Below are 15,195 nucleotides of genomic sequence, written 5' to 3'. Positions count from 1 at the left end.
TTAAGCATACAAGTGGTTATACATTTGCTTCTGGGGGTCATGGTTATTTAACACACAGTAAAGAATAAAATTAAAATACTAAAATAAAATAAAAAATAAACATACACAATCTCCAAATATATGCTCACAACATAATATACTAATCTAACACCCACACACATAATCAGTAGAGTACGTTGATCTTCAGCCCAGATACTTTGCGTATCGTAGAGAGCCACCGTTTTGGGGTAGAGGTTGACTAGCACTAAACACCCAAGGCATGGATCCTCTTCATCATCCTCTTCTTCTAAACTATCAAAATTTTTAGCACTAGTTCATCTTTTTGACCCTAAATCTGGCACATACTTGCGAGCATTCTTTGTTTCGTTCTGGCCTTAAAAAGTGTTGATAGAGATTTTATGTTGAGAGTCTATAACCTGAAGTTGTGGTGATTATCATCACTTGAACTTGTGGCATCTTCTGTATATCTCACTCAGGTATATAATCAGAATTACTCTTTTAACTGTTCTGATAAACTCCTTCTGCCACATTTTGCACCTCGTTGGTTTGAGCTTTGGGATTTTCTGCCTCCTCTGTTTCCTGTTAACTTTCTCTTGCTGGAGTTTTTTCCTTTGGCACCCTTGTGCAGTCTCTCCGATGGTACCCAGTTGATGGCATCCCCTTTGGCAACCTTGGCATAAGGTCCATTTCTCCTGATTTCACTCCACTTTCTCCAGAACACCTCAGATATACTCGATCACCGGATTAATCTCCTTCTGGTCCTTTCTGGTTTCTTGTACAGATATCGCTTTGCACATGGCAGTCAGTTTCCTCATAAAAGACCAAACTTCTTTCCAATGCATTAGAAATGTGGTCGACCCAATAGCATTTCATGCAGTGTTAGTTGCTTGTTTCTGTCAGTTTCCATGCAATCACTTATTAATGCAAAAGGTAACAAATCAATCCAGTCAAGTTTATTATTTTAACATATTTTGTTAAACTGGGCCTTGAGGGATCATCTTCAGCTCTTTCAATCATTCCTTACAATTATGTGTAATTGCTCTTTTTTTTATTTCCAATACTTTATCAAAACATTTACTTATCTATTCACTGAATCACATATCCACTTATTTATCTACTTATTTACCTTTATTCACTTTAATTGACTTTTATTACTCTAATTTATTTTTAAATGCAGACACATTAAACTTATTTCTGAAGGTATTCCAAATAGGAGACTTCTCTTATCTTAAATATTGTAACTGTTTCTTCTTCCCTGCTCTGCTGATGGAATTACTTTCACTCATCTACCACAACTGCCATGCCCAAAAGCTTGTATCTTTTGCCCTAAGCTAATTTTATCATTTCACAACATCCACAATCAAGTTCTTGAATATCCCCTTAGGCCTATTGCCGATCTTTTACTCACATTCTACTTTGCACAGATGTCACATGTGTACAACAATACACCAATCACTACATTTAAAAAGAAGATTATTATCCTTGCTGCTCAATTTTCCTTACCACTTCACCCTTGATTCAAACTTTGTACTTTGTATGTATACATACATATGTATGTACTTTGTATGTATATATACATATATACATACACATATATAGGGGTACTTTGTATGTATACATACATATATACATACACATATATAGGGGCAATATAACCAGTAAAAATAAGTCTTAAAATTCTATAAAAGAAAAACATTTAGTTGAATGGGAGTAATGTATTCAATCCATTTGAACCACAAGTCGACAAATATATCTGTTTGGTTGTGTACATTGTATGTTATTTTTTCCATAATGAATATATTTTTCAAAATATCTATTAAATCGTATATATTCAAATTCGTAAATACAAATTGTATTTGTGGTGGACTAGGTTTGTACCAGCATCTAGTGATGGCTTTCTTACTTGAAGCAAGGATAATTCTATACATATATTTGCTTTTTCTATCTAAGGAATCCATTGAAAGCATACCTAGGTAAAGTATCTCAAAGCTGAAATCAATTGAAAAATTTAAGATATATTCTAAAGTACTATGTATCTCTTTCCAAAAACTTCTAATGTTAGGGCATCCCCAAAATATGTGGAAATGATTAGCATCCTGTGAGCCGCAATGCCTCCAACAATTTGAGTTTCCACGAAATGACATTTTCTGTTTAAGACTAAGGACAAATCGAATAATATTTCTCCAGCAAAATTCTCTCCAATATGAAGAACGGGAAGTAGCCCATTGTAATTTACATATATTTAGCCAATCCTCATCTGAAATGATAATGCCACTTTCTTTCTCCCATCTTTCTTTAATGTACAGAGATGAATTTCCTTGTAGGTCCATCAGTGATTTATATAGTTTAGTTATTGTTTTTGACATTGGTTCAGCCATATACGCCGAGGAGAATAATTTAACCAGAGCACTCTTATTGATATCCCCATCAGTGTCTTTTTTAATGTTTTGATAGAAATGTTGTCGGAGCTGAAGATATCTAAAGAAGTCTTTGGAGTCTAAATTAAATTTCTCTTTTATTGAATTGAAATCTAACAAATATCCTCTATCCATAATTGAAGAATAAGTTGTTATCCCTTTCCTAGTCCATATTTTAAAACGCATATCTAAAGTATTTGGTTTAAAGTCTGAGTCGTATGAAGCCCATTTCAAAACCTTCATCGAGTCTGTTAGATTAAAAACCTTAATGATCTCAGACAAAATTTTTAAGGTTACCTTGATCCATTGATTATCTTGTTTTATTAATTTTTGATCCGTAATGGTTGCTTGAATGGGGAACTCATCATACCAGCCAATCTCTATATCTTTCCATCTTGTATGGTATTCTGGATTGCACCAACAGAATATCCATCTCAGTTGTGCTGCACAGAAATATTTTTGCAAACATGGAAGGGCAACCCCTCCTTCTTTTTTACCCAATTGCAGGGTTTTAAATTTTACCCTTGGTTTCCTGCCCTGCCATATAAATCTAAAGATCAGTTTATCCCATTCCGAAAATTGTTTTTTCGCAAGGGGAACAGGTAAAGACTGAAATAAGTAAAGCAGTCTTGGAAGTATGTTTTGTTTGATTGAGTCTATTCTAGATTTCATGTTAAAAAATGGTAGAAGATTCCATCTTGCAATGTCTAATTTTATTGTCTTATTAATGGGACCATAATTAAGCATTTCTAAATTGGTCATATCCCTGGGAATATTTATTCCTAAATATTTAATACATTTAGAATCCCATTTTATAGGATACTCTTTTTTATATCGTTTGGAGGGTTATAATTAAAGGTTAATACTTGTGTTTTTTTAATATTCAAATTAAATCCTGACATAGACCCAAAGGTATGTAATGTATTCCACAATTCAGGTAATGATTCATTTGGGTCCCTCAGATAAGCTAGAATATCATCCGCAAATAAAGCTATTTTATGTACATCATCCTTAATGTTAATACCTTTTATCTTTGTATTTTGCCTGATCCACTGTGCCAGGGGTTCAATGAATAATGCAAAAAGCAAAGGGGACAGGGGGCACCCCTGTCTCGTGCCTCTCTCCAGTGTAATGGTCTTTGAGAGATTACCATTTATTTTGATTCTTGCAATAGGACAAGAATATATGTTTTGGATAACCCTGATAAATTTTTCATGGAAATTAAAGCGCGTGAGGATACACTTAAGAAAAGACCAATTGACTGAATCAAAGGCTTTTTCTGCATCAAGACTTAGAAGAACAGCTGGCACCTTAGATTCGTTAATATGACTGATGATTTGAAGAGTTCGTCTAACATTGTCCTGTGTTTGCCTGCCGCAAATAAATTCGGTTTGATCAGAATTAATTAATTCCGGCATTAGTAGTTCAAGTCTTTTAGCTAGGACTGAGGTAAAGAGTTTATAGTCTATATTTAGTACCGATATAGGTCTGTAAGATGTACACTCTTCTTTATTTTTCCCTTCTTTTGGGATTGCCGAAATAGTAGCTTCTCGCCAAGAAGGCGGTAATTCTCCTCCATGTAAAACATGATTAAAAGCCGGTAATAGAATGGGAACAAGCTGTTGTCTAAACATCTTGTACCATTCAGAGGAGAATCCGTCTGGACCTGGGGCCTCATGTACGAAGACTTGCGCGGAAATCTTACTAAAACATTGCGTACGCACAAAGCTGTAAATGTGCGTACGCAGAAAAAAATTCAGATGTATGAAACACTGCGTACGCCGAATCTCACGCATATTCTTTTGTACATCTGAATGAACGTGAAACTGAGCGCAACATGCACGAGCGCAAAACCCCTCCCTGCCTCCTCCCCCGTATGAATATGCTAATGACTATGCTAATGGAAAAACCCAACGAAAAAGCAATGGCAAAATCAAACAAAAAGAGAAACTTTGAACAGAATGTGAATTGGAGGTGCTGCTTTCGGAGGTAGACCGGAGAAAAGCGGTGTTATTTGCAAGTTTGTTCTCCGGAATTAACAACAAAAGAAAAAAATAGAGTGGGAGAGTTTAGCTGGTACGGTTAACACAGTTGGGTCTGAACATCGCACTGAGTGCATTTAAAAAAGAAATAGTGTGGTTTATATCTGTAAAGTGTTGCAATACTCTTAGCAGTCTCAGTGGCGCACCTCATAAGAAGCATGTGATCATGTACTGACACGTTCTAGCATAAACTCGGCTCGAATCCAGCGTCTGATGAACTCTTTCTTCTTTTTTTCCCGCTACATATCAGATTTTGCCCACTATTTATCACGAGAAAGACAAGTAGGAATCATCAATAAGTCTGTGCATCATATTTTATTTGCACATTTATTGAATGGAAATGTTTCTGATTCACGCATGCAAATTCATCTTTAGATAGTGTCTTTATAGCAATGTGCGTGCAGTAGATCGCTCAGATTACATTGGGAAAACAGGCGACAGCTGCAAATTGTGCTTTAATGTTTAGCTGGTCAACTGTATGGTATGGAAATCTTACATACCTACTACATGAACCCGTCTCATACAGCTGCCATTGCAAGGATCAGACACTTTGTAGAGAAGAATTTAACACAACTGCCTCTAGGAGTCGCCAATGGAAATAAAACAGACACGCACAAAAAATGTGCGTACGCCTGCCAGAAAGCTGCCGTGAACCTGCGCACATTCCCACGTTCAGTTCATTGTTAGTAAATCCAAACGTGAGCGATTCTGAGCGTGAAACCTGGCGTACGCAAAGTTTTTGTGCGTACGCAGCGTTGATACATGAGGCCCCAGGTGATTTGTTTGTTTTAAGCTTGGATATCGCTTTATTTATTTCCTCCTCTGTTATATCTGCGGATAGTTCAGCATTCCAGTTATTGCTAATTAACGGTAGATTTAGAGAAGCAAGAAAAGAGTTGATTTTTCCATGATCTACTTTTTGTTTTGGGGTATACAAATTTTTATAATAGTTTTCAAAAACTGTTTGAATATCTTCTGATTTATAAAATAGCTGTTTTGATATAGGGTCTTGTATTTTCTGTATTGTTGTATCGGCCTGTTGCTTGCGTAACTTTCTAGCTAATAACTTCATTGCTTTGCCACCCGTCTCATAATATTTTTGTTTTAAAAACACAAGTTTTTTCTCTATTTCCTGGGTATAAAGGTAGTCTATCTCTGTTTTAATTTTCTTAATTTCCTGGTATAAATTTTTGTTAGGGCTTTTCTTATTCTCCATTTCTAATCTAAATTTTGTTAAGTGTGTTAAGCTTTTCAAGCCTACATCTCTTTAGTTGAGATGTAGTAGCAATGATCTTACCCCTAAGAACAGCTTTACATGCATCCCATAAAATAGTTGGGGAAACTAATCCGTTATCATTCTGCTCAAAATAATGTTTTATTTCAACTATAATTTTGTCCCTAATAGCAATATTGTTCAGTATGCCAGAGTTTAATCTCCAGTGAGTGTTTTTTGGTTTATTTTCCAAATTCAGGTAGAGTGATATTAAAGCATGGTCTGATATGTCAATTAGTCATATGTTACAATTTTTTATTCTAAACTTGTCTTTTTCAAATACCAGGAAGTAATCAATTCTTGAATAGGATGCATGTGGATGTGAGTAAAATGTATAATCTCTTTGTCCTGGATGAAAGTATCTCCATACATCAATCAAACCCATTTCTTTTAACATTGTATTAATTTGTTTTCTTAAGGAGTTTGTTGGCTGGGTGGTACAATGTGAGGAATCTAATTTAGGGTCTAATAGAACATTTAAATCTTCACCACAAACAAGGATACCCTGTGATTCTGATGCTATTAAATCTATCAGGGTCTTAAAAAAAGAGCATTTACTACCTGGAGGGGCGTATACACTAAGAATAGTGACTAGGGTGCCCTCTACTCTGCCTTTATTCATTATATATCTTCCCTCTCTGTCCCTTATTTCAGTAAGATGTTTGTAAGTAATTTTGTTAGAAATTAAGACTGCAACCCCTCTCCTATGTCCAGATCCATACGAGGATGAAAAAATGTATTTGAAGCCCATTCGATTCAATTTGTTGTGCTCCGTTACAATAAGATGGGTTTCTTGAAGTAAAGCAATTTCAATTTTCTCTTTTTTAAGTTTAGTCAGAATCTTGCTTCTTTTTATTGGACTAAGTAAGCCATTAACATTGTATGATGCTACCTTTATGTAATTATGCATTTTCTGATTGATTCACATATTTCCAGATATTTTTTATCTCTTGTTATTAAGCTCGTGTAACAGTGATCAGGTAACGCCCCCTTTTGAAGTGGTTGTTAACATGAACTCAACGAAAAACAAAGAACAGATTGAACTTTGAACAGAAAGAAAGTCAATGTAAATGAAAAGTGAAACACGACTTCCACATATGAGGTAGCAACATATCGACCCTTAGGTGAGCAGAGATGATAAATGTGCTCCATGGGGGAAGCCTCTTGTACTTGCCTCCTACCAAGGGCCCATGCACAAGTCATTTAGACTCAGTAACAGTTCGTCTTTTCCATTCGTAGCAATTTGCACTTTAAAGAAATCAAGTATTTTCCGAGTCGGGAAGAAAAGTATATAATACAAAGCAATAAAATTAACAAAAGACGATAAAAGCGTCCAACTTAAAAGGGACTAAAGAGTACCTTCAAGTGATTTTGGCCCTCATTAAGGCCATTTTTTATTCCTTAATCGACTATTTGTGGACGCTTGAATGCAAGAAGTTTTTCTTTATATGAGGGGAGTGAACGAGTAGATGTACCATGCTTTTTGCCGGATTTTCTCCACGTCAGTCGCTGAACGCGCTCAATCAGTGAGTTGGGCGAGCTGTGTGTGGTTATCGGGAAACCTCTTTTCTCCATATCAGTCGATGCCTCTTCCGCGGAGTTGTAGAGAACTGTGCCTTCAGTATAGAACACCTTTAACCTGGCTGGGAAACGCATTTGGAATTTGATGTCATGGTCCTTCAGCATCCTTTTGGTTTCTTGGCATTCCCTCTGTTTCCACAACACATCAGGGGCATAATCATGGTCGAAAAAAACTCTGTTGCCTTTCCATTCGATCGCCTTCTTCGCCCAGGCAGTTTTGATGACCAGTTCTTTTGTTCTGTAGTTAAGAAACTTGACGATGATCGAGCGGGGTTTGGCGGTGGGTAATGGAATAGGCGCTAGCGCTCTGTGAGCCCATTCAATTTGGAGGGCCGCCGGAGTAGCATCAGTCAGAACTAGGGTGGATTTCAATAAGTCCTCCAGGAAGGGAATCATATCTGAAAAGTTTTCCTCAGCTTTTTCTGGTACCCCGTAAATCCTTATGTTAGATCGTCTGGCTCGCCCTTCTTGGTCGTTTAGTCTGGTTTCCAGCTGTTCCGTTAGCCGTAGCATCTCTTCTAACACTTCTTCCGTGTTTTGAATTTGGGTCTCCGCTTCGACAATTCTGTTTTCAGCCTCTTCGATTCTTTTATTGGACTTGTTTAATTCTTCTTTTATGTCCTGAAGGTGTTTGTGGCTATCTTGTCGAAAGTCCTTAATTTCGTTGAGAATCTTTGCCAGGCTAATTTGCTCTCCCTCAGGTGTAGGGTTAGCATTAGCGTCGCCGCTCGTGCTAGTTTGCTCAGGTACATTTGGGTTGTTTTCGTCGTCTTTTGTCGTGTTTCTTTTTTGTCTTCCCCTTCGTTCCATAGCTACCCCATCCATAACTCTGTTAGTATTTAAATGTTGTTATTATTTAGCTATGGGGCAACAAATTTTGTGCAAATTGGCGGAGCTATGAAGTTATGCGACCATTCTCAATAAGACGAAAACCGGAAGTCCTAAAATACATTTTAATTATTTTTTAATTAAAAAATTCAACTAATCAGGTCACTTTAAGATAAAAACGCACCCATAAAGCGAAATCCTTCATCAGTTTATCAAATTCATTGCATCGGTCAGGCCCAGTTATGGGTTATTAACTTGGCTAAGACTTGGCCCAGATATGGTCCTTGTTTGGCCCTTGAATGGAAGCCAGACTTAGTCCAATCATGTACCGTAATTCAATGCAGCATGTGGGCCAAGCAAAAGCTGATTGTGTCGGCTAGATCTGGACCAGTAAAATTTTGCTATGTTTGATTCAGAACACTGTGGCTAGGATTCTGACCAGAACCCAAAAATTAGAGCACATCACACACCTGTCCTCAGGTCTTTACACTGGCTCCCAGTTACAATTAAAATAGATTATAAAGTATTACTACTTGTCTATAAATAGCTAAATTGCCTAGGACCTCAATACATTACATATATGCTCTCTGAATACTAGGGCTTGCATAGACTAGTCGACTAGTCAAGCAATTGATTACTTCAACCACTAGTCGGCGCTCTCAGAAGCAATCGACTACTCGAGCGTGCATTTACCAAATGACATCAAAACGACAAACGTATCCAACAAACATTACGATCCAAGGTTTAAGCTTCCAACTACAACTGAGGATTAAATTCAAGATAATTTACATTATCAACATTAACACCACAGGGAATTCTCTCGAATGGTAGTTACTTGTTTTCTGCTACATTAATTATTCCGTGTCGGGGTGCCACACCAAAAACATTACAGCTTCCCAATTCAAAACATTCAGTCGTGTTTTATTGTAATGGAAATTCATTTTTAGATGAACGTGTGTAGTGAAAACTTGCTTACTCCTCATCTTTAGATGTGTGAAAAGTCACTTGTGTTCACCATGTACTTTTGTTTATACAGCCTTACATTCCTGTACGTGACCACCTGGTCCTTATCTTCCCAATTAGGCTTTACGATGAACATCTGTTAGGGGTAAGGGGCATGGGCTGTATGATATATGACTGGAAAGCAGCAGGATGGTTTTCACACCTGACATAGTATGTGTGGTTTAGGTTGAACTAGAATTGACCTAGTGAGCAGTACAAACCAGATAAAAGTGTGAGCACACTCTGTTTCCGTGTCTCACTCTGCAGAAACTGTCGTTGCTGTATGATTGTGACCTTCTTTGCAAAGAATAAAACCTTAAAAGACACTTTGGGAAAGAATTTGTCTTCTTGACCACTGAGCGAGCCTCTTTAAAGAAAATTGCCACTACATTATAATAGCTGGTTATAATCGCACCAAAACGTATTAAAAAGTACGTGAATTATAACAGCGCAAACTTCATTTGTCATTTGTTTAACCCTTAAAGGCTACGTGCTGACTGACTGACAGGTGCGTGATGCGTGAGGCCAGCAAACACGACGTAGCTTTCAGTTAGATTAACAGTTTCCGTAAGTATACTTTATAGTATCTATTGCTCTGCATATTATGATTTTATCTAAATAATTTTGCGCACAAGCAAAGAGATTGAAATAACGCAATAGGTGTTTAGTAGATCTGTATAAAAAAGGCCTGCCGCGACAGCATGAAAAAATCCTATAGGAAACACAGAGTAATGTAATGAACATCAGATTCCTCTACTATCCAAGCTAGCAAAATCATTTCTTGCTATCCCTGCCACCAGCACACGAAGTGAAAGAATTTTTCTTTGACCGGCAACACTGTAACAAGACAAAGAGCAACCTGCATCCCTCTCACGTGGATACGCTTGTATTTCTAAATGTAAACCAGCGATCCATGAGCTCGACCACAGACTGACTAGAGGATGAGAGCGGGGATGACTTGTGTTCTGTATAAAGTCGGATGAAGTAAGATTCTATCCCTTATTTCTGTCAAAAACAGGGTAGATGTAAAATGATTAAATTGCAAGACGGGCTTTTCATTCATAGTTGCGTTGCTGTTTTTTTTTTTTTCTATGACTTTTAAATATGAAATACATTTTCTCATACATTATGTCTGCATGTTAAAATATCATGCAGTCATTTGTTATTTTACTGTGTCTGCGCATATTTTATTTATTATTTTAACATATTTTTTCATTCATTTAAATAATTTATTTCTAAATATTTTATTTAATATTTATTTTCTGTTTGGCTGTAGACTATTGTCGCTTGTTGAACTATTTATTTTCTAAACCAAAATAATTTTCATTCTTGTTATCACAGCTGGAAACTTAAATATTAGAGTTATTTTTTTAAATCAGTCTACTTGTTGTATAACAGACTATTACTTGTGCGCACATGATCGTTCGCATAATCTTCAGGCTGGTTGAAGTTTATATATTCGTTCATTTTGTTATTTTAGTAACTGTTGAAACGTAGCAGAAATTAAATGATTGAATGAGATTTAGCCTATCTCAGAATAATTTTATTAATCTTTTAATTAGTTTTATGAATACTGCGTTATGAGTATGAGTTTTGAGGACGCATTTTAGGTTTCGGGTGTGGCTAATTTTACTTTCTATAGCCTACATTAAATGTATAAATAAAATGCGATAATTAGCCTAGCTTTTTTCTTTCTTTTTTTTTGTATTATACATGTTTAATTTAAGTATTTTCAATTTCAACTTTTTAATTAGGCATTATTTATTAATTTAGGCTATTTATATACTTTTTGCAGGTCAGCTGTATTGTTGACGAGAACTATTTTTATCTTTCCGAACTGGTCTAACAATTAAGCTTCACTTAGTTCTTATTACGGCTGAAAAATAATATAGTTACTTTAATAACTTAAAGTATTACAGGATGAACATGAGTTTGCTTCGCATATACAGCAAGCTTATGACGCAGATGTTATATGACAATGTTGCGTGCAGCTTTTTTTTATATTACTCTGTAACATAAAAAAGTTATATAATGTTTGACAATTTATGAAAGCGCTATGAAATCAATGCATTCGGCTATGAATTAATAAAGCGTATTGAAAAGGATTTCTTTGTGTCTCTTTAACTAGTAGCTCGAACCACGGGTAGTCGAGTAACTCGAGTATTTTGAAAAGAAATCGATTAGCAGAAACCAGTAGTCGTGCAAGCGCTACTGAATACAAACCTAATAGATCACTCAGATCTCTAGGATCCCATAAACTACAAATTCCAAGAGTTCAATCAAAGCAGGGTGAATCCACATTCAGCTACTATGCCCCTCACTGCTGGAATCAGCTTCCAGAAATGATCAGATGTGCTCCAACATTAAGCACATTCAAATCATGACTGAAAACACATCTGGTTAGCTGTGCCTTTACTGAATGAGCACTGTGCTATGTCCCACAGATTACACTATGTCTTTTTTTCTTAGTCTTTTAAAAGCTGTTTTAGCGCATTTTAAATTTTTTTAATAACTTTAAATTATTTGTTTTTATTTTCTCATACTTCTTTTTCTTATATTCATGTTTATGTAAAGCACTTTCAATTGCCATTGCATATGAAATCTGCTATATAAATAAACTTGCCTTGCCTTGCCTAGTTTTCCTACACTGATTTAACATTTAATTCCATGATCCGTTAACATATTTTTGATCAATGGGTGTGAATTCTGAATCATTTCATTGGTAGTTCCTCTTCTTCATTTCTTTTCTTTTTAAAGTTGCATCAGATTTATCTGGTCTCAATATCTCAACTACAGAAGCTGGCAAGGGTCTGGAGGCTCAGGCTAGTATCAACGAGGCTACATTGTGTAAACTTGTTGAAAAAGCACAATATAGACTTATTTGGTGTCTGTGATCACAAGAAGCTACAAACAGAAGACAAGCTGCCAATGTTAAACTGAAGGAAATAGAAGATGGCTGATAAGTGTTACATATTACTGCTGATTCTCTGCTCAGTTCTCAAAGGTAAACACATTTCTGTATTCCTTCTAAAACACTGGTGAAAAAGATAGATATAATATAATAATATCATATATTAGGTTTTATGCACAGGGCTAGATGTGATCTTTAGCCATCTAGGTGTTTGCTAATAACCTTTAATTCCTCAACTCTTCAAATTCAATGAAAGCCATAATGTTTTGATTTAGTGGCTAATTTAGATTAAATATATTTTAATGTGATTAGCTCATCCCCCAATGACAATTGGTTTCAGGCGTGTGATTTGGGGGTACTTTTCAAATTTTCAGTTGTACTAATAAGTCCCTTTTTTGCAAATATGTAAAATAGTTGTATTTTCTTATGATGATCTGATATTTGTTACAGAGCATGCACTTGGTGCATGTGTGTATGTAGTATTTTCTATAATAGAATAATCCCTCAAACCATTTTTTAGGTATCTGTGGAGTAGAAGACACTCATGTATTCCTCAGTTCAGAAAAAAATGTCCGTCTGCCCTGTAATATTGCTCTTTCTGGCTGCACATCAACTACATGGCTCTATACCAGACATTCAGAGACAGTTGAACTGGTTGCTGGAGGGAAACTGAACAACATAGAGAGACGTGAGAGACTGAGTCTGGGCTCTGACTGCTCTCTGAACATCATGAACGCCACAAAAGTAGATTACGGATGTTACAACTGCCAACAATATGTGAATGGAGAACGAGAAGGAATTGATGCAAGTGTTTGCCTGCATGTTCTTAATGGTAAATTTAGGATAAATTGATTCATTTGAATCCAATTCTCTCTTTAAAAAGTACATGCTTAGCGAAACAGTTATGTCATGTAATTTCTGATTTATTATCTGTTTTAGTCTCTCTATCATCCCCACAGACTGAGATCAGAGCTGGCAGATCTGTGACTCTCTCCTGTCAGCTGTATTATTATTATGGAGTCTCTTGTGATTATTTGGTCAGTATTGAAGGATATCAGCTGATGTGGGTGAATCAGGCTGGAGTGAATCTGACAACAGACTCTAGATATCAGATATCAGATATCAGATTTCACCTCAAGTCACTGTAACACCAGTCTGACTACAAAACTCCTAAATGAAGATCACAACAGAGAGTGGAGATGTCAGCTTACTCAGGGAAATCAACTGAAGACCTCAGCCTCATTCACTGTTAACTATTCAGGTAAAAAATAAAAATACTAGTGAGTATTAGAAGTCTAATGTTTCTTAATTACATTTTCAAGAATGTATCTTTCGTTAGAAGGGCGAGAGGGGAGTTCGAGCTCAGGTAGGTCTCGAGAACTCCCCTGTTTGTCGCAGTGAGAAGTGTAAACTAAGGGTGTTTTGGGTGATAATTTGTTTTAGTCGATTGACTATGGTTTATGTTTTTGGGTGGTGGGAGGAAACCGGGGAACCCGGAGGAAACCCACGCAAACACGGGGAGAACATGTAAACTCCGCACAGAAACACCAACCGGCCCGATAGGTTGGACCAGCGGTGTTCTTGCTGTGAGGCAACAGTGCTAGCCACTGGGCCACCGTGTCGCCCTATCAGAGAAGGGGGAGGATGTAGAGGTGGAAGGGGGGGGGGGGGGGGGGTTAGGGGGGTTTGGCTTTAAGATGAAGATAACTGGAGTGAAAAACTCAGATTATTTATAATGCTTCCGTAATCATCTAATAGGGCAGATTACGGAGCTAATAAGGAGCCATAAGCACGTGATCCTCTCGAAATTAGTTTATGAATAAACCACACTCCAAGAGTTCACACTTAGCTGATAATCAATAAAGCGTATTTGGCACACTGTCCCGGGAGAGAGCCCTGATCTCGTAATATCATCAAGCCCGGGGCTCCCTCCCGTTAGAAGGGCGAGAGGGGAGTTCGAGCTCAGGGAAGATGCTGGAACTCCCCAAAAAAGCAAAAACATTCAGCTCGGGACAGCAGCCGCGTATTGAAGTGCCCCCCAAAAGGCGAGAGGTCAGTGCCATATCCGGCTGCTGGATATATATTGAAGTGAGATAGGTTACTGCGGAAGCAAAGTTGTAACCGGTTCGAGAGGGCAGGGTTGGGGAGGGTGCCTAACGGAAGGAAGGAGAGTAGCAGAGGGACTTAATGCTAGAAATAGGAAAGTAGCGGAGTAACTCGACGCTGAAAGAAGAAAAGTAGCCAAGGAACTCAACGCTGAGAAATGGATATGAAGTGGGAAGGGGAGAGGGGTTGTAGAAGGGGTGGAGAAAAGAGTGGAAGCATTCTACTACTACAGGAGTCTGGGAAGGGAGGGATTGGTGGAGACTCCTGTTGTCCAATTCTGAAGGAATGGCTGTAAAATGAATCGGGGAAAAGCCTAATAAGAGTAGTATTTCTTTGTGGTGTTTTTGAAACCAAAATCGAATTACTGGACGGTTAGTGTCATCAGTAAAAAAGTGGGGAGGAGGGGTTTGGGTCTTGGGATTTCCTCCGCTGTAGGAATGCTAGGAGGGTTTGAAATAGGAGTGTGGAGGAGAGGAGGTCAAAATGTAAATAGTGGTCGTTGTAAATTGATTGTTTCCTCTGCAGGATAAAGGAATCACCTCCTCCCCCATCAAGCGAAGCTAAAGCGGAGATGGTGGGGTAGATGGAATGGTTGTGAATTCTAAGCATCCAAGAAGCCGTAAAGGCTAGAGTGAACATGGCATCGTGAGTGCAAGCTGTGTGGATAGATTGATAGCCTTACCCTAATGCATGTATACATTTGGAGAGGATGTTACGTGCAATTGAGCTGGACGATAATAACGAGTAAAAACTCTTCTGTGGAGGCATTTAAACTGCTGTGTAGTGCTGAGGAGTGTGTCAATAGTGGTCTATGTGAGCTCAAATCTTGCATTTATGCTAACAAACAAATGATCAAAACAAATATATTAATGCAATTCAAATATATAAAATATGAATTGATGTTTACTTTAAACGAATTATAAATATATATTTATGTCGTTCAATTATATATATATATATATTCAGGCACCGGTACTGTTTTAAAAGTATTGATTTAGCACCGGTATCGAAAAAAAAACCAAACGATACCCAACC

General features: G+C 37.2%; 1 long non-coding RNA gene across 1 annotated transcript in view; it reads right to left on the bottom strand.

The window, feature by feature from the left end:
* Nucleotides 1-15,195, bottom strand: part of LOC137487900 (uncharacterized) — a 1,155,393-nt gene that overhangs the window by 312,135 nt on the left and 828,063 nt on the right. The window lies entirely within an intron of this gene.

Source organism: Danio rerio, chromosome 16 (genome assembly GCF_049306965.1).
Source record: "Danio rerio strain Tuebingen ecotype United States chromosome 16, GRCz12tu, whole genome shotgun sequence".
NCBI classification, from domain to species: Eukaryota; Metazoa; Chordata; class Actinopteri; order Cypriniformes; family Danionidae; genus Danio; species Danio rerio.
The sequence above is the reverse complement of the archived record's forward strand: the minus strand, read 5'-3'. Positions and strand labels throughout refer to the sequence as shown.